The following is a 24,659-nucleotide window of genomic DNA, read 5'->3' as shown; positions in this document are numbered from 1 at the left end:
TTTAAATGTCCTCAGTATAGGTGAAAAACCTGTACATATATATATATATATATATTATCAGTATATATAGGAACAACTATTTTGCATATGAACACAAAGGGGTTTTTTTTTGCTTTTTTAAAAATTTAATTTTTAAATAGAGGAAAATTACAATGTTGCATTGGTTTCTGCCATACAACAATGCAAATCAGCCATAATTATACATATATCACCTTCCTCTTGAGTCTCCCTCCCCTCCCCACACCCCATCCTTCTAGTTCCTCACAGAGCACCAGATTGGGCTACCTGTGTTATTGAGCAACTTCTCACCAACACTGGTTCTAATTATTACACAATTCTAACAGTGAGTGCTTTGGGAATGCATCTACAGTGGACACTGAGGACAGATTAGCGTTATGGCTAGAGGTGGCCAAATCACCATACTTGTGTCGGTTGGTATTTGGAGTTTTCACACTCGTGGAGATTTACAGGAGCCAACAAATGATGATTTGATTATATTTTCTAGACTAGTTATGTCTGAGCATTTACATACTGAACTACAAATCACTGTATTATAAATTACTTTTTTGTACTTTTTATATCATATATAAGACATTATTTTGATTTAAAACAAAGTCACATATGTAAATGAAATTTATAAATTATCCCTTAATTTCATTTTAGGCTAATACAAGAGACACTGTGAAGACACTATTCTTAAAAAAAAGGTGTGTAGGATAAGATGATGGATTAAATGATGATTAAGATATTTTCTAAAAGACTTAGTGTGGTGGTTCTAATCTTTAATAAGGTTAAGGATACTTTTTATTTTGGTCTTTGCATTACTTGGCTTATAATTCACCATATAATTGGTAATTAAAAAAACAAACACACATTAAAAAAAAAACACACATCTATACTGAATGTTTAGACAGTTACCTAAAAGTGGTGAAACCAAATGATTTTTCCAATTTTGCTTGCTAGATAATACTCTCATGATTCTACAATTTCAAATTTTGGGGAAATTGTGAGTTTATTACATATTTTAGGTATTCACCAAATAATTGCGTCTAGGCTTGACAGTGAAGAAACTGAAACACAAATAACTAACGTATTTTTTAAAAATGAAAAAGCTGCTCACTATGGGATTAGGTTCACAGATTTAAAACTGCTGCCGCTACTGCTAAGTCACTTCAGCAACCTCTCCCTATTCCCTCTTTTTTTTTTTCATCAGTTACAATGCACTATGCATTTTAATCATATGTTGCTTCCTCTCCCTTTTCTCTCACCCCAACACACACACTGGAATAGATACAGAAATTCCTAGAATAGAAACGGAGAATGCTATCTCTTCTGCTCACCGTCGCCTCCCCATGTATAGAACAGTGCCGGGCACACAAGAGGAGCTCCATGAGTATCTGTTGTATGAATGGGTGAGGAATACACGCAATAAGCAAAAACGACTGCGTGGAGCGCCACTTCCACCAGAATTCTAGGAGGACTTTGGGCGGGACCAGTAAACTGACTGATTTTTGAGACTGAGGAATTCCTCAGTGCTCGTAGAAATTGCGAGTGCATTCTTATGTTCGTTGGCATGTATTGATGTGTGAAGGGTTTGTGAACTCCGCGTGCAGAGCTGTGCAGACTGGAAACCGAATTAACACTAATATGCAAAGTCCGCATAATATTCTCATATTGACCTCATCAGAAACACATTTTTGTAAGTGCGTGGGTGTTCCGATCTCTTGTACTTCTGTACAGGACAATTTAGGATTACCTCTTCACTGGAGATTAATGGTGAGGATGGGAAGAAGGGTGGTGGCTCCAAAACGCGCAAACAGGGGAAACGAGATAACACTCACTTTTCAAAAAACAAACGCTAATTCAGAATCTAATTCCCACCCTAGATCAAATCCCGCGCTCCTCCTTACCCCCGCATCTGCCTCTACCCCGCCCTCTCTGATACCTATGGTGGGCGGAGCAGAGAAAAGACGTTCTCGGCTCCCCCAAATTGGTTACGCCCGCCCCGAGTTTTGGTTTCCCATATTTGAGCAAACACTGAGGAAACGGAACCGCTAACGTAGGCCGCCGACCAAATGACAGCGGAGCAGCACACACGAGGCCCGAGAAGGAAGCAAAACACGAAAAAAGGCAATAGTGTAGCAGCCACGTGAGGCAGGCGATGCCAGCCGCCCTCCGAGTGAGAACTTCAACTCCCGGCTTGCAGCTGGGCGGTTACCCTCCCAGGACTACAACTCCCAGGGTGCTGCGGGAGCGACCACCCGCCACTCCTCCCGCCCCTCCCCCGCCCCTCCCGGCCGGATCGGCGTGCGCCTGCGCACGGGAGGCCGGAGGAGTCTTACCCTAATGTAAGATGGTGGCCCGTCTGGCTGTGGAACCCACCGAAAGCTGAGAGTCTCTCTCTCAGCCGTAAAGGTCGGACTCGCTGAAGCAATCAGACCCGGTTCTGAAGAGTTTTTTCCCCCGACACTCGTTCAGTGGTCTCTTGTGAGGACGCGGCAGCGCGTGGAGTCGGCTAAGGGAAAAGCGAGGCAAGGCAGGCGGGTGAGTCTATGCGGGGCTGGGCTTTAGGGGAAACCCAGGGCTGACCGGCTACGAGAGAGCGGAGGCTTCGCTGGGACTGTGCAGGCCGCACCCCCCTTTCTCCCCACCCCCCCCCGCCTCATCTTCACCCTCCTCCTTCTCGATCTTCCTCCTCCTCCTCTTCCTCCCTCTCCCCTCTACGCCACAGCAGTTACCACCGGGAAAAGGGAGCGGGGCAGAAGGCAGCACGGCGGCGAGCGCCGGCTGCTTCGAAAATCTCTTCAACTGAGGCGGCTGCTCGTCTTCAGCGCTTTCCCCTACATTTTTGTAGGAGCAGCAATCTCAGGTCTCAGGACTCCTTGATTTCCCAGCCCCCTTGCCCCTCTCTGACGTCCTTTCCCAGTGGACCCCGTCTCGCAGGACCAGAGCCATCACTCCCACTCTGACCCGTGCCGCTGCTGCTGCTCATTAATCCTGCTGCTCGTTGCCCACTCGTCCTGCTGCTTGTTTTTTTTTTTTTTTTTTTGGCTCGGCTGCTACCACTCTGGAGTTAGCCTTTGCCCCCTTCTGTTGCTTGCAGTCAGCCCCTCAGCCTGTCTTGCTACCCTGGAGCTTCTTCCGATTTGCTGTCTTTCGTTTAACCACATCTGTCATTTTTAAAGCTGCCCCTTAACTATCTCGATTGTGCCGCTGCTCGTTCTAACCCACCTGTTTCACAGCTTTCTTGGGTATTGTCCTTTCTGTCCCTCTTTCCTGATTCTTTCAGCATACTCTTCCAGAAAAAAAAAAAAAAAAAAAAAGGGACGCCCCGTGTTGGCCCCTGAAAAGTCAAGGAAGTTGGGAAGTGAATGAAGTGAGGTAGGATACTATTAAACATTTTGAGTGAAGATCGTTTATTCAGGCTACTCCGGAGAGGAGCGTCTTGACCGTTTTGCTCCCAGTGATCAATTTGTGGATTATTCGCTCTGTTGAGACGTGGTTTTGTTTTGGTTTTTCTTTTTTCATTTTGGACTGGTTTCTCCATGCTACCAAACGTTCTTCTGAATTGTATCTCCCCAGGACACTTAGTGTGGGCTCTGATTATACCAACGAATATTAGCTTAGGCTTTTAAAAAATAAGATAAATCTGGCACACAATCAAATTCATCTGTGAGCTTCACGAGCAAATATAAGTGGTATTTTGATTATATGCAGGTTATATGTGGTTTACGGATTCCTTCCAAATTGAGAATTGATTATTGACTCAGTTTTATTGATGTTCAGCTTAATTGATGACATTTTATTTATAGTTTGAGTGGAAATTTCCTCTCTGGCTAATACCAGACTGACTTAATATTTTTGGATTTGGTAAGTTCTTTCTTTTAACATTTCTAGAATGGTAGGTATCAGAATACATTATCTTCTTTTGAAAACCATTAGGTATATAAGCAAAAGAAAAATCGATTTTTTCTAGAACGAAATCCCTCATTTTTTTTCATAGGAAAGAAGGGGGCTGGGAAAAGAAATGACAAAGCTGTGCACATAAATGCATTTGGTAACACTCACTGTCATTATTGTTTACATTAAGAAACAGAAAGCTAGAAGCCAAGGGTGGCTTATGATGTCTGTTTTGGTGAAAGCGAAATTAAAATGTCCTGAGTAATGTCATAAAGTGAAGAAGGAGCTTTTGCTATAGTCAGACTACTGTGAAGTAAAGAATTACTGGAAAAACAAACAGGATTACATAGATCAGATACATACATCTCAAATTTAAACATGAATAAGACATTGTATTCATGAGATATATATAAAAATGTTAAATGTCATGGTAGCAGTCTCATGCAGCAGTATACCTCTTATTTGCAAAAGTAATAATACCTCAAGTGTAAATATAAATACAGCTGCCCTTTAAATCACTTTTGGAGATTACTGCATTAATTGTGATTTTTACAGATTTTACCTGTAATACTTGAGGAATCTTACATTTGACATTACATTCACTTGATTGTGATAAATGGTCTGTTTCATCAAATGTAAACCAAGGTTAGGAAAAGATGTTTATAAAGCTTCATTTTTCCTTTCAACCACTTAAGCCACAATTTGGGGAAACTGAATTAATCCCTACTCTTCTGAGACTTAGAAGCAATTTATGTAGCAAACCTTGTGTTGAGTTATAACCTGAGCTTTTTTTTTAAGTGTTACTTTTAGTTTATATTAGTAGGAAAATATTTAATACAATTGATCTTCAAGTCTAAGCAAAAAATACATTTCATTTTTCTTTGTAATACACTGGCGGAGAAGCTTTCTACTATGAAAAATCCAAATGGGTTTAGAAACCTTTGGCAGTCATGCTTTGCTGAATTGTAAGCAGTGTATTCTAGGAGAGGGCTGTCTGGCAGAAGAAGGTAAATGATTTTAATATAGCTTTTCTTTTGTAAAGCTATTTTGATTCAATAAAAAAATGTTTTCAAGTAGTTTTCTCCACTCTATACTTTTTTTTTTACCTGCAGTCATCAAATTCTTATTTTCAGCACTGTAAAGTCAAAATGAATTCACTATGGGATCTTTAACACATCTGAAGAAGATAATTTAAAGTGCTTTGATATTTTGATAGGAAATAGAGAGCTGAGATTTAAAAATATTTTTGTATGGTTTATTGCAGCTTCCTAATTTTATGGGTTTTTTGGGGGGGCATGGGGGGTGGTTTGAAATACTTTCTGCTGGGTTCAGTAGTTGAATTCTTCAATTGAATAGATTATTTCTAATGGAGAGTTTTTGAATGTGAGTTACTTAAGGTTAACTTATTATAAAATTTGTTTATATGAAGTTCTGTAGACAGACCTTTTACGAGGGATGAGACAATTATAATCAAATGGCAAAGTGCAGAAAAATTGTTTTGTAATGCCCTTCAACTTCAGTCTGAATGGAGCACTAGCGATAACTTGCAGTTTATTACTTTGTAAAAGAAAGAGGGCATTGCTTAAGGGTGAACATCTTGTGTTAGGGGAGTTTTATTTTTAAGATGATGTTTTATATATATATATATATAGTTAATGAAAAAATACCTTCTCAGTTTAAACACTATGATTTTAGAGATCTTCCCTTTCTCTCCTTCACTACTTTTGTCTTAAGGTTAAGCCACACTGTTGATTAAAACATTTTTTTTTTCTTTTTGGTGCCTGCAAATAGCACTTGATGAATCTGTTTCAACTCAGTGTTACTATTTCTATAGATCACTCAAGTGAAGTACAAAGTTTTAATTTGTGAAAACTTAAGCATTTGCTGAAAACTCAGTTAGTTTTTTGTCATTAAATTTACTACTGTCTTGACTTTTTGTGAAGGAAGTTACATTCATCTCAGCTGGTTCTAAAGAAAAACAGTAGGGAAATAGGTTATAGAGATCTTTAGTGCTCTAGAAATAGTGTAACTAGAATGTACTACATACTTTTCTCAAAGGATTTCTTAATCTAAGTGGAACTTGTAAATGGTTTTCATCCCACTGGAGTATCATGTATTGGATAAAATTTGTTAACACATTTTGAGATTTAAAAAAATTTGTGTTTAACTCAGAGATATTAGGACAAATGTGTAAATGGCCCATTCTTTGTGGTAATACCCTTGATATTTTAAAAAGTAATATTTTTTATCAAAAGTCAAGAGTTTGCAAATAATAAAGATGGGCATTATTTACTCACTTAGTGATGTGATGAAAGAAGATAATTTTATATTTAGTGGTTTTCTGAAAATATTTTTTGGTATTTATGTGGTCTTCTTTATTAGAAAAGATTGTATGGTAAGTATCAAATTTTTTAGGTGTAATATTAATCCAATAGGTTTTGTCTGATTTCTTTTTCATAGCATGATTCTTAAAGTAGTTTATAGAAGAGAAAATTTCAACACTGTTTTGGCCCCTTAGATTAGCTTTCCTATAGCAGTTTTTCTTTTACTGGAAGAGGGAAATTACATGCTACTAAAAAGAAGATCATTACCTTTACTCGCTAGGAAAATGAAACTTTAAAGATAGGGCAAGTACAAGGCAATTTGAGTATGTTTATTTTTCTTCTAAGAAGTTTATTTGTGAGTGTGGTTTCATTCTTTCTAAACTCTGTTTATACAAGAAAGTTGTCCTGTTTTAAACTTTAATTGTATTGGGTGATGGACAGATGATGTATTGCTGTGAGGATAAAGCTTGCTATTTATTTGTTATTCAGTCGCTTAGTCGTGTCCGACTCTGCAACCCCATGGACTGCAGCACACCAGGCTTCCCTGTCCTTCACCATCTCCTGGAGTTTGCTTAAACTCATGTCCATTGAGTCAGTGATGCCATCCAACCATCTCATCCTCTGTCCCCCCACCCCCCGCTTCTGCCCTCAATCTTTCCCAGCATCAGGGTATGTGAAATATCTGTTTGCAGTCAGCTGGGTTTTTAGTTATGGTATCTAAAACCTCCCCTCTTGAATATTTAGAGAAATTGTGGAGAAGGGGAAATCAAAATAATCAGATTAGTGTGTGTATATGCCTAAAACTAGTTTGGGAGAAAAAAAAGTCAAGGTAAAGACGCAATGTCATTAGAATAAAACGCCAACATTTAAAGATAGTAGGTGTTTGTATTACTGCTTTTAAAAAGAATTAGTTAATGATGATGTAGAGAAATGGTGGTTGAATTTTGATAAGTAGCTGTAGCCTGAACTACCAAAGCGGTGGAGCATTCCTTAGTAGCAGCAAACAGATACATTGTCATTAAGACAAATATCTGAAATTTCTTAAACATAATTTTCAGTCCTCAGAATAGAGGAAGTGCTTATTTTTCTGATTATTTAATACTCTACTAAGTCATTCTCTGTTAAGCTCAATAGGTGTCTTCAGATTGTGTATTTCTTAAAGTAGTGTTGACTGATTTGGCTTATTGAACGTTAATTGTAGCAGTCTTTTTTTTTTTTTTGCCTTTCATATTTTGCTTTTTTTAAAAAAAAAAACAGCTGATTTTCAGCTGTTGTTTGGGTGGGTCCTTTTGTGAATGCTGTAATTGAATGAGAATTTGCGATATAAACAGTATTGCTTTTGGTAGTAGATTAATTTTCCTTTTGATGGTGATCCCTTCCATTTAGATTGGTTTTTTTTCTTTTTTGTTGTTGTTTTTTGTTTTTTTTTCCCTTTAATTTTTAAGTTAATTCTTAGTTGAGAATTAGAATCATACAAGTTCCCTGCCAAGTTGGATCATTCCAGAATTTTTTTCTTACTTTAAATAGGGACCTGGGTATTTGTTGGGTAAAGAAAAGTGGTATTCTATGCCTTGGTTTTGTCATTTAAAATAAACTATAGACTTATTAGTGTTAAAAAAGAAAACATTAAAAAAAAAAAAAAGAAAACATTGTGGAAAATTTTAAACAAAAGTGGACAGAAATCGCTGTCTACTGCGTCAGAAATCTCTGACACAGACAGAAGTGTCTGTGTCACTTCAAAGGTCAACTCATAATCAGTCTGGGTTCACCTGTGCCTTCACTTCGTTTACTCCGTGTCCCCCTGCTCTTTGACCTGGATTATTCTGAAGCAAATCCTCATCTTCACAACTATTTCATATGAGCTAGAAATCTTTTGACATAAAAGTCCTTGATTTTTTTCTTTTTGAAGCATGATTATTCAGTCTGTCTGTCAGATGGTCTTTAAGTATTTACTGCAGATGTGCTTCTTGGGAAACGGTTCAACCTCTTCTAAGAGTTCATTATCTTGTTGGGTGTACTTCCATAATTATTAACTAGCGCTAACCAAAACGTAATACATCTAATGCTTTGATTCATAGGTCTGAGTTCAGTATGTTAGTGTAGGGATATTTAGAAGTAGGGCTTCTTGAGAAAGTAGGACTTGAATAAAGAATATGTACTGTCTGTATAGGCAGAGCGTCTTCAGGAGAACATTCCATACATTCTATGTGGAGTGTGGAAGCAGGAGCAGACACGTTGATGGGGACCAGCATGATATGAGAGAGATGAGTCTGATCTCAGTGGAATAAGGTGCTAATTTCTGAGAATGGTGTCAGAGAAATTAGTATACTAGATTTGGGCTAGATTGTGAGGTGTATTCAGTGTCAGGTTGAATCTGATCTGCTCAGTAGTAAGGAAGGAGCCAGTAGGTTGGTTGGGGCAGGAGATGACATAGTGAAAGTACTCTCTAGAAAGATCCCTCCTTCAGTAGTGTGCAGTATATTTTGGGGTGGACAGTTGAGTTGAGTGAGAAAAATTAATCTGAGAGATGTTGGTGTGACGTCTCGTAGATTCCATCTTCTCTTCAGTCCTTTACATCCAGAAATGACAACAAGGTTTTGGAGAGTAGAGAACTGAAGAAATGTAGTCTCTTTGTCTTTGATAGTAAACTGCAATTTGTTACCCAAGCCCAGCTTTTGGAAAGGAAGTGATGCGTGATTTCTCAAAATAACAATCTCAAAAAATTTCAGCAGAAAATAACCACCAGTGTTTTCAAATAGTTTTAGTTGTGTGTTCACTGAGAAATAAGAGTTTAGAAAATAAAATCTTTATTACATGATGATGAGATGGAACATATTTCATCTGTAAAAGAGAAGTTGATGCCTCATCTGCCTAAGTGTGTATGAGTTCAGGATTATTAGGAAATGTATGTTTGAACAGCTTGTAACCAGTATATATTATTGGGTATCTTTAAAGTTTAATAGTGACCCGATGAAAGCAGAAGGAATGGCATAAAATTCTGATGAATAGAATACTAATATTGTCAACCCCAAGCTCCCGTAAGGATGAATAAGGATGGGTCAGCAGGCGAAAGAATGTAGGGCCATTATTAAGTGAAAGTTTATTCTTTCATTTATTTTGATTATACTTTGTTTTGCAGAGGTATTCTAAACAGATCTGGTTAAACAACAGGCTCATTCTATTTGGAATTTTTTTTTAAGTTCTGAGACCCTTGAAGTTATTCTTTTCTTTGTTTTGGTTTGTTTACTCTTCATTAAACCAAGTTTCTTCATCTATTGTGTATTTCTGGATAGCATGCTTTCTTTGTTTTGTGAAGGAAAATTTCATTTTGTATCTTAAAGCAACGGGGAAAAAGTAGATTTCTTGTTTTGGCTTTGTAAATAGTAGATGAGTAATAATACTGTATTTGCATTTCTTCTCTTTTTGCTTCCCTCAATATGACACATAGTCCCTTTTTACAACGTTTAGCATGTAGATCTCAAGAATTATCACAATTGAGTACGAAAATATATCAAGCTCGGGGTGCTTACAGCTTCAAAATGACTTATCAATCATTTTCTTTCCTATTATTAATATAAAAGATTTACAATAATGCCATGAATATTTTGGGGAATTATAATAAGAATAAAGATAATAATGTAGTATAGTGCTTTGTTGGGAAATATGTGTTTTTCATTGACATTCCCTCCATCCTGAACCTCCTTAATCCTGGTAATGTGACAGAGCTATTTCTGACATTTTTCCCCTTCTTTATTTAGCGGGTTATGTGTGCTGTGTAATATGGTCACTAGAATAGAAAGCTGTTGCTTTCTCCTTTGGTATATTTTAACAGAGCCTTTCATATTTTTAATTTTGGATTTAAGATTGAATTGAGATCGCCTTTGCACAGAAGAATCTTGTGGAGGATTATGCTTCTTTCTCATTCCCAGTGTACGTGGAAAGGAAGTAAATTATCAAATATGCAGTATAGGAGAGCCTTAGTATTTGAGAATATTTTCATTGGTAGCTCCCAATCTATTCTTTTCCCCCAGCAACTTTTAATTTAATGCCTTGAGTATGGAGCCATGATGAAGGGGTGGTAGTGAACTGAAAGACACTCATTTGTGTCCAACTCTTTGTGACCCATGGGCTATCCAGTCCATGAAATTCTCCAGGCCAGAATGCTGGAGTGGGTAGTTGTTCCCTTCTCCAGGGGATCTTTTGAACCCAGGTCTTCCATGCTGCAGGTAGATTCTTTACCAGCTGAGCCACCAGGGAAAGGAATACTCGAGTCGGTAGCCTATCCCTTCTCCAGGTGATCTTCCCGACCCAGAAATTGAAACGGAGTCTCCTGCCTTGCAGGCGGATTCTTTACCAGCTGTTACCAGGGAAGCCCTGAGGGGTTGGTAGGGAGGGGAGCAAATGGTTCCATGCTCCAAGAGGCTCTCCCAGATTTTAACCACTTGAATTAATGTCAAATTATTAGTATTTTGCATAGCTTTCTTCATATAAACCTTGGGAAAGGGCCCTTTTTGTGTGAGTGGCTTTGGGAGTGTCTTGAGTTGCTAGGAGGGCAGGTGCATTGCAAACCTAGGAAAAGGGAAGACAGGCTGAAAATACAGTGAAAATCTTCAAATTCTAATAACGGCCACAGTGCATTTTTGCCTCAGGCGTTGATGGTACGGGCTCCTTTGCTGCCTTTGGCTACACACTTTAGGTTTTTCTTTTCTAAGTTAGGCTACTAGTTGGGAAGGCTACAAACTTTAGCCTTTTCTAAGTCAGACTAGCTTCCTTCTCCAGGCTTCGGTATTTTAACCTCTCTAGCTCAGAACCTGATAATTGTGTCTTTAATCTGCCAGAAAGAAGGGGGATATGGGAAAGAGAAAAAAATATGTATGATACTCCTCGTCTGTTCATAAATTGGCATATGATTATTCTAAGATTATTTTATACAAGAATCTCTTCCTTTCATTTTTAATTGTATATAATCAGTTCTAAAATAGCTTCATAAATTTCTTAAGTGAATCCTTAGAAATCTTGTAAAATGTGCTTTAGCCATAGAGTTGGTGGTAGGTTGCAGGGTATGGATATAAGTTAGGTGCTTAGTGGTACATCTTTGGGAATGTCTTGCTTCTATTAAAATCTTTTCTGTTATACTCGACCTAGTATAGATGTGAATGTTGTTTCTAGAAAGTAAAGCTAGTAGTCTTTGTTTAAGGTAGTTACCTTCCCTGCACTGTATTCTAATCTGTTTGATACTAATGAAAACAAGTATGACAATAAAATACTTTAATAGCCATGCTAATAAAAGAGCATTTATTAGCTATATGTATATATAAATATATAAAAAATATTTTGTCATGCCTAGCAAATATTTTCAGCAGCTTTGAAGAACTTTGAATAACATATGATGTGTTTGTGTTTACAGATTGTGCTTTTTATAATGTACTACTAAATTCTACAATCTTCAAAACTTGGCATTATATTAAAAGAAATATTGCTCTTAGAGTAAAGGAGTTAACTTAAATGATTTTTTTTAATACAGTTGAACATAGTTTTCACTGGCCTCTGGATTTCCTTGCCAGCCCTTTGAATTCCTATTTTTGTTTATTGCTTGTGCTGTGAGTATTATGCAGTTTAGTATGGAACCAGGCTGCCTGAGCGCGAATCTTGACTTTACCACATACTCCTTGTCAGACCTAGGGCAAGTTACTTTATCCTGTCAGGGCCTCAGCTTCCTCGTTTGTAGGATGCAGCCATTAAGATTGTTTTGTGGTATAAATGAGTTAATGTCTAGAAAATGCATGGAGTAGTGTTTGGCATATAGTCTTGTTTTGTATGTGTGCTGAGTCGTGTCTGATTTTTTGCAGCCCCATGGACTGTAGACCACGAGGCTCCTCTGTCCAAGAGATTTCCTAGGCTAGAATACTGGAGTGGGTTGCCATTTCCTCCTCCAGGGGGTCTTCCCAACCCAGGGATTAAACCTGTGTCTCTTGTGTCTCCTGCATTGGCAGCAGGATTCTCTACCGTTAGCGCCACCTGGGAAACCCTTGGCATATAGTAAGCCCTGTAGAAGTGTTTGCTGTTTTTACACATTTGAAAGGATTTTAAAAAAATCTGTTTCGGTAGAGTTTTTATTCAGTATACTTTTTTCTGTCTAGGTAGTGGACATAGGTTTTCAGTAGTTATTTGACCAGCTAGAAACACAAGTAGAGTGTTTTATGGGGTAATCCAAGTACTGACCTATCTAGGATTCTTTTGAATCAAGGAATACTAGAAAATGAATCTGGACAGGTATAATAGAAAATAATTATGAGTGTTTTGAACGAAGACAGAGAAATTTAGATGTGATTGATAAGAGGGGAATCATTGCAGTCACTTCAAATTCATTTTTTTAAGTTGGGGAGAGATGTGTTTAAAATAGTGTTTCAGTTCAGTTGCTCAGTCGTGTCCGACTCTTTGTGACCCATGGACTGCAGCACGCCAGGCCTCTCTGTCCATCACCAACTCCCGGAGCGTGCTCAAACTCATGTCCTTCGAGTCAGTGATGCCATCCAACCATCTCATCCTCTGTTGTCCCCTTCTCTGCCTGCCCTCAATCTTTCCTAGCATCAGGGTTTTTTCAAATGAGTCAGCTCTTCGCATCAGGTGACCAGAGTATTGGAGCTTCAGCTTCAGTATCAGCCCTTCCAGTGAATATTCAGGATTGATTTTCTTTAGGATTGACCAGTTTGATCTCCTTTCTTTCCAAGGGACTCTCAAGAGTCTTCTCCAACAACACAGTTCAAAAGCATCAATTCTTTGGCGTTCAGCTTTCTTTATGGTCCAACTCTCACATCCATACATGACTACTGGAAGAACCATAGTATTTAGGGGAAGATGGTTTTGAGTGTCTGTGGTAGCATAGACACTTCTTTTTATGTGGATAAGATGTTTTTTGTGTATTCTGTTCATTGATGTATCCAGAGTGACTCCAACAGTGCCTGGTAGGTAATAAGACGCTTGACAAATATTTATTGGATGAATGAACCTTGAGGGGGACTGAGATAACAGACAAGTATAAAGGAAAGTGAGTTTTTGGGATCCCTCCCTTTAAAGGGGTAGAAGTTAAAAAAGGTATTATTAACAGAACAACTGGAGAAGTAAAAGGAAGGTGGAAAAGTATCTCAGAAAACGAAGAATTTCCTAGGGCAGAAGTCACAGGGATGGTAAGATCCAGTATGATATCACTTCCAGTATGACTTCAGGAGGAAGGAAGGAATTGACACAATTCAGTGCAACAATCGGGAGAAGGCTATGGCACCCCACTCCAGTACTGTTGCCTGGAAAATCCCATGGATGGAGGCGCCTACTCCACGGATGGAGTAGGCTGCGGTCCATGGGGTCGCTAAAAGTCGGATACGACTGAGCGACTTCACTTTCACGCATTGGAGAAGGAAATGGCAACCCATTCCAGTGTTCTTGCCTGAAGAATCCCAGGGACGGGGAAGCCTGGTGGGCTGCCGTCTGTGGGGTCGCACAGAGTCGGACACGACTGAAGTGACTTAGCAAGAGCAATGCAACATTCCAGGAGAAGGAGACTTGAGAAGGCTCTTTGGCTTGTGGTGGGATGGTCACTAATCACATTAGAGCAATTTCATTAGACTGGGAATATGAATCAGATTGGGGGGAGTTAAGGGAAGTGGTAAGTAGAGATTGTAGGTAAAGACTGTTGAGTAGTAGATAATGACTGTAAAAATGTCAGTAAAACAGATTGTAATAGCAGCTTTCATAGTTACTGAATGTATAATATGAGAGATTCTGTTTATTAGAAATGAGAAAACTTGAGGCAGTCTTCGTGCTGAATGTTCTTAAATTTCACAGTATAGAAGACTTTACACATGCTGCTTCAGGACTCTGCCACTTGCTAAATAGCTCTGTAATCTTGAGGAAAGTTGCTTAATCTTCTCATGCGTTGGTTTTTTCCTTGTAAATGTTGGAGATCTAGTTCATAGATCTGTTATGTTCATAGATCTATGTTATTTCTTAGATCTGTTAAATTAATCTTTTTAAAATGCTTAGAAAATGCTTAGTATGTAGTAAATATTTGATAAATATTAGCTGTTCTTATCATCCACTGCTGAAGTGAGGGTAAGGAGTAGGATTGGACAATAGAAGAGAAGAAATAGGAAAAAAATTAATAAAATGAATAGAAAAGCCTTAGAACCTTTGCTCTGACTGTCCCTCTGCTTGGAGAACAGTTTTCCAATTACTGTATAGCTATCTCAACTCCCTCAGACCTTTGTTCACATAATGTCCTTTTCAATAGGCCTGCCCTATTTATTTACAGTTAGCATTCAAGCCTCTCTCTCCTTAATATTTGCATTGTTTTACTTAAAAAAAATACAATGTGCTAAGTTACTTTAGTTGTGTGTGACTCTTTGTGAACCTGTGAATTGTAGCCTGCCAGGCTCTTCTGTCCATGGGGTTCTCTAAGCAAGGATACTGGAGTGGGCTGCCATGCCCTGCTCCAGGTAATCATCCCAACCCAGGGATTGAACCCATTTCTCTTAAATCTCTTGCATTGGTAGGCAGTTCTTTACCACTAGCGCCATTTGGGAAGCCCTTAAAATACAATACTTCAAACATATCATATAATCCACTTACTTATTATATATTCCTTTTGTTGTCAATCTCCATCTACTAGGATGGGGATGTTTGTTCCTTGATAGACCCAGGTTCTGGGAATAATATTTAGTACATAATAGGTGCTCAGTATATGCTCTTTGAATGAGTAAATTATTTCTCCATTGAAGTGAGGTGGATGGGGAAATCAGTTGAAGTGGTGCTGGGGATACAATTTTGGAGGAAAAACCAATTTTCTGAGATTGATGGATACTATATAGAAGTTGGTCTTCTCAGATCAACTTCCTCTTCTCAAGTGGGTTTTCTGAGTCCATTTTGGTACTGGTTTTCCTGGAAATCACCTGGGAAACCCATTAAACTGAGGAAAGAAAAATGTTAAGACACCTCTCTTTTCCTATGATAATTATATTCTACTTTTGATTAGCTGGTAAAAGCTTAAATTTTTGTGTTTATTAGAATTTAGGAACTGTTCTAAACATTTATATTATTAATTTTTAAAAACTCTACAGCCTCACAGGTACGTTGCGGTTTCCTTGTATGCCATCATTAGGGTGAAGGAGAAGCCCTTTGCGCTGAGACAAAGGGCAGTGCTTCCCCAGACTCTTGTGTCCTGTTGACAGGGAGCTCCTCACGCCTCCTTCCTCCCTCTGGCAGTCACAGGCTTGACACCTCTGCTCGCCTGAAGTCCAGATCTCATTGTATCTTTTATCCCTTTTTATGTCAGTTACTACCATTCTCCCAAGTGACAGTTCATGTCTCACACTTGAATCCTCACAAATTCAGTCCTTTCCATCATCAGCAAAATTTCTCATATCACTGTTTTTTTTTGTTTTTTTTTTTCCCGCTAAACACTTCCTCCACTTCCTACTGTTATGAAGACAGTTTCCCCTGTCATCCTTGCAAGTTTTGGCTATAATATTTTTCATTTCATTTTTATATGCTTTCATCAAGGGTCAGTGGTGAGTTTCATGTACTGAGATTTAAGATTGCATTTCTCATTATGGCCACTTCTACTGACTAGGAGTCAAAAAGGGAGCCTGGTTTATATTGTCCAAACACCCTTAGGTTTGCTGGCATTTCTTGCATTCTGAGCTACTCATCTTTTAGCTCATAGTATACTGTCATTTTTGCTAATAACACTATCCGTTTAAAAATTCTTGATAGTTGCAGTGTGTACCATTTGTGTTGTTTCTATTACTTTGACCTCTTAAGTTCTAAAATTCTTTAATGAGTTTGCTCTCCACCCAATCTCAGCCACTGCTTCATGGTTGTATGTCCCACCCCCCACCCCCACCCCCCGCCCCCAGCTGTGCTGCTTGGCATGCCGGATCCCAGTTCCCTAGTGAGGGATTGAACCTGTGCCTCCTTTAATGGTAGTGAGGAGTCCTGACCACTGGACCGCCAGGGAAGTCCCCATAGTCGTATCTTATGCCTTGTTATTACCAATAGCGTAAGCCCTGCCTCCCATGATTTTCACTTCATGCAACCCCTCTCTGACCACCATGTCTTTTCACTCCTTCCAGGCACTTCCCGACTTGACAATCTTATTGTCGTTAGGAGCTCCGATCCAAAGATTCTATTTTCTTTTGCACTGTCCGCCCCACCCCCACCTTGATTTTGTTTCTTCCCTTCTTACCTAGTGTACATTCATTACCTAGGTATCAATCATTCTGTTCATGAGTTGATGAGAGATTATTCTAGTCTATCTTATCTTAACTAAACCTTGAAGGCATATTTAATGTAGACTTTGATTATACCAATGTTTGTGGGTGGGGAAGTTGTCTGCTTTTCACCTCATTCACCCTCCTGTCCTCCATCCTACACCCAAACGACCTGACAACCTATATACCAAAGGAAATTGGGAAGAGAGGTTATGAGTTGGTTACTATTACAGAAAGTTACTTTGAATGGAAGACTGGACCACCCTTTTAAATTAGAGATCCATTGGAACTTCCCTGGTGGCCCTGTGGTTACAACTCCATGCTCCCAATGTGGAGGACATGGGTTTGATCCCTTGTCAGGGATCTAAATCCCACATGCCACACAGTGTGGCATATAAAAGAGTGATCTGTTGTTGTTTCACCACTGCCTCTAACCTCCTCTAGCAACACTTGCTTTCTCCCCGACTCCTGCCAAACTTGGTATCCTTCTCTACCCCTGCCCTTTCTCTGTTTTTCCCTATTTCCACATGGATGTATTGTATTTCTTAAGACCTTTGGCTCTATTTGAATCAGTATTTTATACTCTAAACTCTTCTTTCAGCTATCTTGATAATGCATTCTGCCATCTCTGATGTGAGTTGGTTTTACTTTCGTTAATAAAGTTTCCAACAGAATGATAACTGAACATGACAACAAAAGGGTTAATTGATACAAATAGGGAAATCATGTGTAAAATTGTGGGGAAATGAAAGATATGTTTTTTGGGTACTCTGAATGTGCTTGTCATAATGCTCATGATTTCTAGAAGAGTTACACTGTATTGCAACTTGTAGAGAAGCTTGGAGATCAGTTGGAAAAACAACTTCATAGTTCCTTTCTTTTATCTTTTCACTTCTGTTCTCTGAAGCAGGTTTTCTTTTGATTCCCTTTCAGAATGTTCTCTTATACTGGGATCAGCAGTCATATTACAAGTTGGGATATTGTGTGTATGTTACTACTGATATCAGATCTTTTCATATTTTAGTAGTTAGGACCCTAGATTGGTACCAAGAGATTGGTCTGAAGATAGATATATATATACATGCCTGTTTTCTCAAGCTGTTTCAGAGTTGTATTGTTTACTATGTTACCCATGAGCTATGTGTTGGCTTTTGAGCACTTGAGATGTGGCTAGTCTGAATTAAGTTGTGCACTAAGTATAAATTAATGATTACGTGTTGAGTTGGTAATATTTTGGATATATTGGGTTAGATAAATTACCTGTTCTTTTTCTCGATGTGTCTAGTAGAAAATTTACAATTACATATGTGGTTTGCATTTTATATCTCTTTGACATTGCTGTCTTATCTTACTTTTTCCTTTGTACTAACAGTTTCAATTATTTTAATCCATTATATATTCTCTAAAAATGATCTTGGTGTTATGTAATATAAAATGATTTTTTCCGAAGTTTAGTATTTTTATGTTGTTATGCTTATTAGTATTCACTTTCTGAAACCTTGAGTTGTCTTTCTTTTCCTTTTTTTTTTTTAACTTTTTGACTTTCATCTTATCTTCTCATGGTACTATATAGGCATGTTATGCTTTCTGTATATTGCCTGGAAGAATTTTGGAGGAATTTAAAAAGTATAAGAGTTTATCTTTTATTTACTTCTTAATATTTAGGACTACTAATGCTATATTTTATAAATCATTCTGTTACTAATGTAAAATTTTAAAATTTAAAGTAAAAGCAATTTGTACCTGGCAGAAAAGAAAGGGACTGAAAATTTCACATGAGGAAAGTCTCTTTGAACATAAAACCCAGCAAACAAACAAATACACAAGCAAAAATGCACTGACTTAGTTTGCTGTTAGAGGTTTTATAAACTTTCATAAACTTGGACCTTAGCACCATTGCTACTGTTTCTCCTTCCATGTTGTAGTCCTTTGAGGGTTTAAGTTTTTGATTTTGTTTCTCTTACCTTTTTTGATCTTTGGAAAAAAAGGATTCATATTGGGTTCAAGGAATAATACCTTTATAGGGTTAAGCCTTAAACTGTTTAAAACCAAGTGGTGTAGCTCAGATCTGGGTAATTTTTAAGTGAATAAATGATTTGGGTAATTGTGGATTATATTTTAAAGTGAGCTGTTGACTTCTGAGCTCCAAAATCTATTTCAAATTAATCTGTCTTGTGTTGTTACCATCAAGGTATTAACAAAAATGGCTTTGTTAGGTATTTGAAAATTATTTACTGGAGAACTATTTTATTATCCTTACCTACTTAGAGAATAGTAGGTACCTACATATTGAAAATTATATAAAAGCATATTCACAAGAAAGTATATAAGAAAAAAATTTGGCTAACAAGCTTGAATTTTTTTTAAGATTGGAATTGATAAAATATAGGTTTAAAAATGAAAATTGGGAGAAAGGATTTCTTGGGAGGAAAGAGTAGAGAAATAGAGATGATAGGGATTGTGAGAAGGAAGTAGAAAAGTGAGCTCATAGAAGTTCACATTCTTAGACGCTCAATGGAAGGATAATTTTGTTACTCTTCGATAGACTGAAACAAAGATTTTGCTACTTGTCAACTTTCTGGATCTTAGAATACCCTGTTTAACTTTTTGGTTCTTCCTAAGTTTTGAGGATAGTCCTGATTTCTGTTGGCTGTGCAGACTTAGATTTGGGTTGATCTATAAGAATAATTTCTGAATCCATCTGTGTTGTGTATATCATATGTTCTTTTTTAATTTGCTGAGTAGTATTTCGTGGTGTGGATATACCACAGTTTGTTTATTTGGCTTGTTTGTAGTTTTTTTGCTTTTCCTAATTAAGTTGTTTTGAGCATTTGCATACACATTTTTGCATGGTATAGGTTTTCATTTCTTTGGGATAAATTCCCAAGAGCATACTTACTTGATCATCAGATAAGTGCATATTTAGTTTTAGAAGAAACTATAAGATTATTTTCTAGAGTTGCTCTATGACTTTGCATTTCTGCAAGCATTGTATGAGTGATTCAGTTTCTCTGCATTCTGATCAGAGTGGGTGTGTACTATCCCTATTTTTTATTATAGTCACTCAAATGTGTAATATTTCATTGTAGTTTTAATTTGCACTTCCTTATGGTTAAAGTTGTAGAACCCCTTTTCATGTCCTTATTGGTCATTTGTGTATCCTCTTTGGTGAAATGTCTGATGTCTTTTGCCATTTTCCAGTTTGATATTTTTGCTCTTGAGTTGTGAGGATTTTCTATATTCTAGATACAAGTACTTTGTCAAGTATGTGGTTTGCAAATATTTTTTTCCCAGTATGTAGCTTGTTTTTTCATCTTCTTCATAGGGTCATTCATAGAAAAAACTTTTAATTTGATGAGGGCCGATATGTTAATTCTGTTTTATGTATTGTGCTTTTTGTTACAAGTCTAAGAACTCTTTGCCTAGTCCTGAGTCTTGAAGATGTCTTTCTAAATTTTTTCCTAGAAGTTTTATTGTCTTTCATTTTACATTTAGTGTATGATCCATTTTGAGCCACTTTTTGTATAAGATAGGAGATTTCAGTTGATTTTTTTTTTCTTTTCTTTTTAGTTCATTTGTTCCAGCACCTTCTGTTGAAAAGGCTCTTTTTCCTCTGTTGAATTGCTTTGCATATTGTTGTCAACAGTTACTTGGACATATTTGTGTGGACCTATTTCTGGATGTTCTGTTCCATTCCATCCATGCATGTGTCTGTCTCCATCAGTACTACACTGTTTGAGTAATGTAGCTATGGAAGGCAAGGTAAGGTGAAGTCGCTCAGTTGTGTCCAACTCTTTGGGACCCCACAGAGTATAGCCTACCAGGCTTCTCCGTCCATGGGATTTTCCAGGCAAGGGTACTGGAGTGGGTTGCCATTTCCTTCTCTAGAGGATCTTCCCAACCCAGGGTTCGAACCCAGGTCTCCCTCATTGTAGGCAGACCTCAGACGCTTTACCGTCTGAGCCACCAGGGAAGTCTATGTAGTAAGCCTCAATATCAGGCTTACTACATAATTTGATTCTTTAGGTCTTAAGGTTTTAGGTCTTGTAGGATCTCCTTTCCATACAGACTTTAGAATAAGCTTATTTATACCTGTAAAAAAAAATCTTTCTGTGAAAGATTTTGCTAAGATTTTGTGAAAGATTTTGTGAAAATCATGCGAAGAATTACATCTATATCAATTACATACCTTATTTATGGAGTATTGTTCTTCACTGTGTTGTGTCTTCCAGGCATTGAACATCCTAAGTCTCCAGTTCTTTAGGTCTTTTTAAATTTTTTTCATCAGCATTTTGTAACTTTCAGTATATAGACCTTGCCCATCTTATTAGATTTACATCTAAGTATTTCATTTTGTTTGGAGTGATTTTTAAATGACATTGTGTTTGTAACTTAGGTTTTCATATGTTTATTATTAGTATATGGAACTATGGTTGCTTTTTGTTAACCTTTTATCATTTGACCTTGCAGAACTAATTTATTAGTTCTATTAGTTCATTTTTTTTTTTACAGATTCCTCAGTATTTTCTAAATGAAAAGTCATGTTATCTGCAAACAGGGACAGATTTTTTTCTTCTGTTCCAATCTGTTTGCCTTTATTTCCTTTTCTTAATCTTGTTTGCTGAACTTCCAATGTTGAGAAAGATTGGTGAGAGTGGCCATCTTTGCCTTGTACTTAAGGTTATGTGGGAAACAGTTTTCGCCATTAAGTTGTGATGTTATCCATGGGTTTTTTTTTAATCAACTTTATTTTTTTTAACCAAATTGAGGAAGTTCTCCTCTATTCCTAGTTTACTGAGAATTTTTATTTTGAATTTTGATAAGTGCTTTTCTGTCAATTGATATAGTCATGTAATTTTTCTTCTCTAGCCCTTTTATTTGGTGGATTACAGTGATTGATTTTCCAGTGTTGAACCAGCCTTGCTTTCCTAGAATAAATCTAATAATCTTTTTATATGTTTCTGGATTTTATTTGCTTACATTTTGTTTATGATTTTTGCATCTTAAGTTCATGAGAAATAGTGGTGTGAAGTTTTTGTTTATATTTTTTGGTACTGTGTCTGTCTGGTTTTGATGCCACAGTGATACTCACCTCATAAAATGAGTTAGAAAGAGTTCCTCGTCTTTTCTGAAAGGTAGTATAACAATAAAACTAATTCTTTAAATTTTTGTTAAAATTCTCCAGTGAAACCATCTGGGCCTGGGAATTTCCTTTTCCTGAGTTCTGAACTATGGAGTCAGTTTTTTTTTTTTTTTTGATGCTTATAGGACTATTCAAATATCTCTTTCATCTTTTATTGAGTTATGGTGATATGTGGTTTTTTTAAAAATGTTTTTTTCAGTTTTATTGAGATATAATTGACATAGAGCACTGTGTAAAGTTAAGATGTACAGCATAATAATTTCACTTACATGATTATCAGAATAAATTTGGTGAACGTCCATCATCTCATGCAGATACAAAATTAAAGAAATAGAAAAAAATTTTTCCTTGTGATGAGAACTCTTAGGATTTACTTTCTTAACAGCTTTCATATATAACATACAGCAGTGTTAACTGTATTCATCATGTTGTATGTTACATTCCTAGTATTTATTTATCTTAAAACAGAAAATTTGTACCTTTTGACCACATTCATTCAATTCACCCCCCACATCCCCTGTTCCCTGCCTCTGGTTACTCATCTCTTTTTTTTTAATGAGTTTGTTTTTGAAGTATAACTGACCTCCGACACTATGTTAGTTCCTGTTATATACAACGTAGTGCTTTTGTATTCCTGTACATTTCAAAATGATCACCTGATGTCTAGTTATGATTTGTATTTATTATATTCCTCAACATGATGTGTGCTTTTTAATAATTTTTTCCAAGTTGAATTTATAAATATGAAGTTGTTCTCAGTATTTCCTTATTATTATTTTAATGACTGAGAAATCTGTAGTGATAACCCCCTATTTCCTTCTGATAGTTGTGATTCAAGTCTGTCTTCTTTTTGTTTTTATTAGTCTTGCTAGAGGTTTATAAGTTTATTTGAAACAAAGAACCAGCTCTTTGTTTCATTATTTTTTCTGTCTTATTTCTGTTTTCAGTTTTATTGATCTCTGTCTTTATTATTTTCTCTTTTATGCTTGCTTTGAGTTAATTTCCCTCTTCTTTGTAGTTTCTTGCAATAGGAACTAGGATGATCAATTTAAGGCCTTTTTTGTCTCCTAAAGTAAGCATTTAGGGCCATACATTTTCCTCTGGGCACTGCTTTAGCTGCATTTCGCCTTTGATACATTGTAAGTTGGATTCCATTATGGTCAGTGAACATACTCTTTATGATATCAGTTCTTTGAAATTTTTTGAGGTTTTATGGCCCAGAATATTGTTTATCTGGAAGAATGTTCTATGGATGCTTGAAAAGAATATATGTTCTACTTACTTTTTGACTCCATTGGAATACCACCTACCTCTCCCTGTGCAGCTCTCTCCTTACTGCCTGCCCCACCCATTCTGTTTGGTTCATGTTCCTTATTATTGGTTTGTAGAGCATCATGACATTTATTCTTAATTCTTCTCCTTATAATTTTTTATTTCCCATAAATTCTTAGTTTTTTGTCTCATGTCTCATTTGACATTTTCTGTAGTTTTAAACAAAATTTAATATTGTCACTAGTTTTTAATGTTGGCAGTGTAATTTGTGCTTACACTAATGGCAGATTGACCTTGAAATATTACTGCTCCAAGGTGAAATATGGTGGTGTGTTTTTATTATTCTTTAAAAAGTCACTCATAAAGTATGATTCTAGGGATAAATTTAGACTGAATAGGAGTTGTATGCCAGGCATATTACTGTGCATTAAATAGGAGGAAAATCTGTGTTTTCAAGGTACTTCATTGGACACAAGATGAACACTTCTTCAGTGTTTATAATAGTATAAGACAGATGCTTAATGGAGAGGTACTATAAGAATTCAGAAAAGGAGCAATTAAAGAACGTAGGCAGGATTAATTTGTGTAGCCTTGTGAAAAAAATAATACAGTTGAACCTTGAACAGTGTGGAGGTTAAGGACACTGACCCTCCTTGCAGTCAAAAATCCGAGTATAAAGAAATTAAAAAAGACAAAATCTCTGTTTAAGTTATAGTTGCATGCTAAGTCACTTCAGTCTTGTCTGACCCTTTGCAACCCTGTAAACTGTAGACCGCCAGGCTCCTGTGTCTGGGGAATTCTCCAGGCAAGGATACTGGAGTGGGTTGCCATTTCCTACTCCAGGGGATCTTCCCCACCCAGGGATGGAATCCCACGTCTCTTATGTCTCCTGCATTGGCTGGCGGGTTCTTTACCACTAGTGCCACCTGGGAAGCCAAGTTATAGTTGACCCTTCATATATGTGGTTCTTTCTTCCATGTCCCAGGTTTCTCTGTATCTGAGGTTTTGCATTTGTGAATTCAGTCAGCAGCAGATCATGTAGTACTGTAGCATTTACTGTTGAAAAAATTCCTATGTAAGTGGACCTGTACTTTTCAAACCCATGTTGTTCAAGGGTTAACTTGTTTCAATGAGTGGTAGATGGAGTTGGAAAGGAAGTTGAATTGAAACTGGGGAACATTGTTTAAGGAGACTATTGAACAAAAACAAGCATGGCCTGTGGGAGAGGGGGACATTCTTTGAGGCAGTGGGGTTATTCAGTAGTTGAACAACTTAGGGGTTAGGAGTACCTAACTTTACAGTTGGCCCTTCATATCCCTGCTCCCATATCTGCAGATTCAACCAGCTGCAGATTGTGTAGTATTGGAGTGTTTATTGGAGAAAAAAAATCCATGTATAAGTGGATCCCCAGTTCAAACCCATGTTGATCAAGGGTCAACTAAAGGGAAGTTTCTGAATACCAAGAAAGAGCTTCAGTTTGAGCAGGAGGCAGTAGCAGATTTAAAGGTTCTCATTCTGAAGAGTGACTTGAAGAATGGAGTATAAAGCATTGGCATAACCTGGGAGATTGTTAGACATGCAAATTTTAATACCCTACCTTACCTACAGAATCAGAAGCTACATTTTTTAATAAGATAGGTAATTTGTATGCATGCTTAAGTATAATAAGACTGCTAAATTGAAGATTATGTTCAAGTTTTGGCACTCGGCAACTGAAAACTGGGTGGGCCATTGACAGGAAATAAAAAGCCTGGG

At 37.2% G+C, this 24,659-nt stretch overlaps 1 protein-coding gene across 6 annotated transcripts in view; it reads left to right on the top strand.

Annotated features, from left to right (window-relative positions):
• The first annotated feature begins 2,336 nt into the window (after window positions 1-2,336).
• CNOT4 (CCR4-NOT transcription complex subunit 4) overlaps window positions 2,337-24,659 on the top strand; it is a 147,627-nt gene continuing 125,304 nt past the window's right edge. For all 6 annotated transcript variants that reach the window (XM_065939045.1, XM_065939042.1, XM_065939044.1 and 3 more), the window contains exon 1: window positions 2,337-2,544. The gene's annotated coding sequence lies outside the window, so the exon portion shown is untranslated. The remainder of the gene's footprint in view (window positions 2,545-24,659) is intronic.

Source organism: Muntiacus reevesi, chromosome 6 (assembly GCF_963930625.1).
Source record: "Muntiacus reevesi chromosome 6, mMunRee1.1, whole genome shotgun sequence".
NCBI classification, from domain to species: Eukaryota; Metazoa; Chordata; class Mammalia; order Artiodactyla; family Cervidae; genus Muntiacus; species Muntiacus reevesi.
The sequence above is the reverse complement of the archived record's forward strand: the minus strand, read 5'-3'. Positions and strand labels throughout refer to the sequence as shown.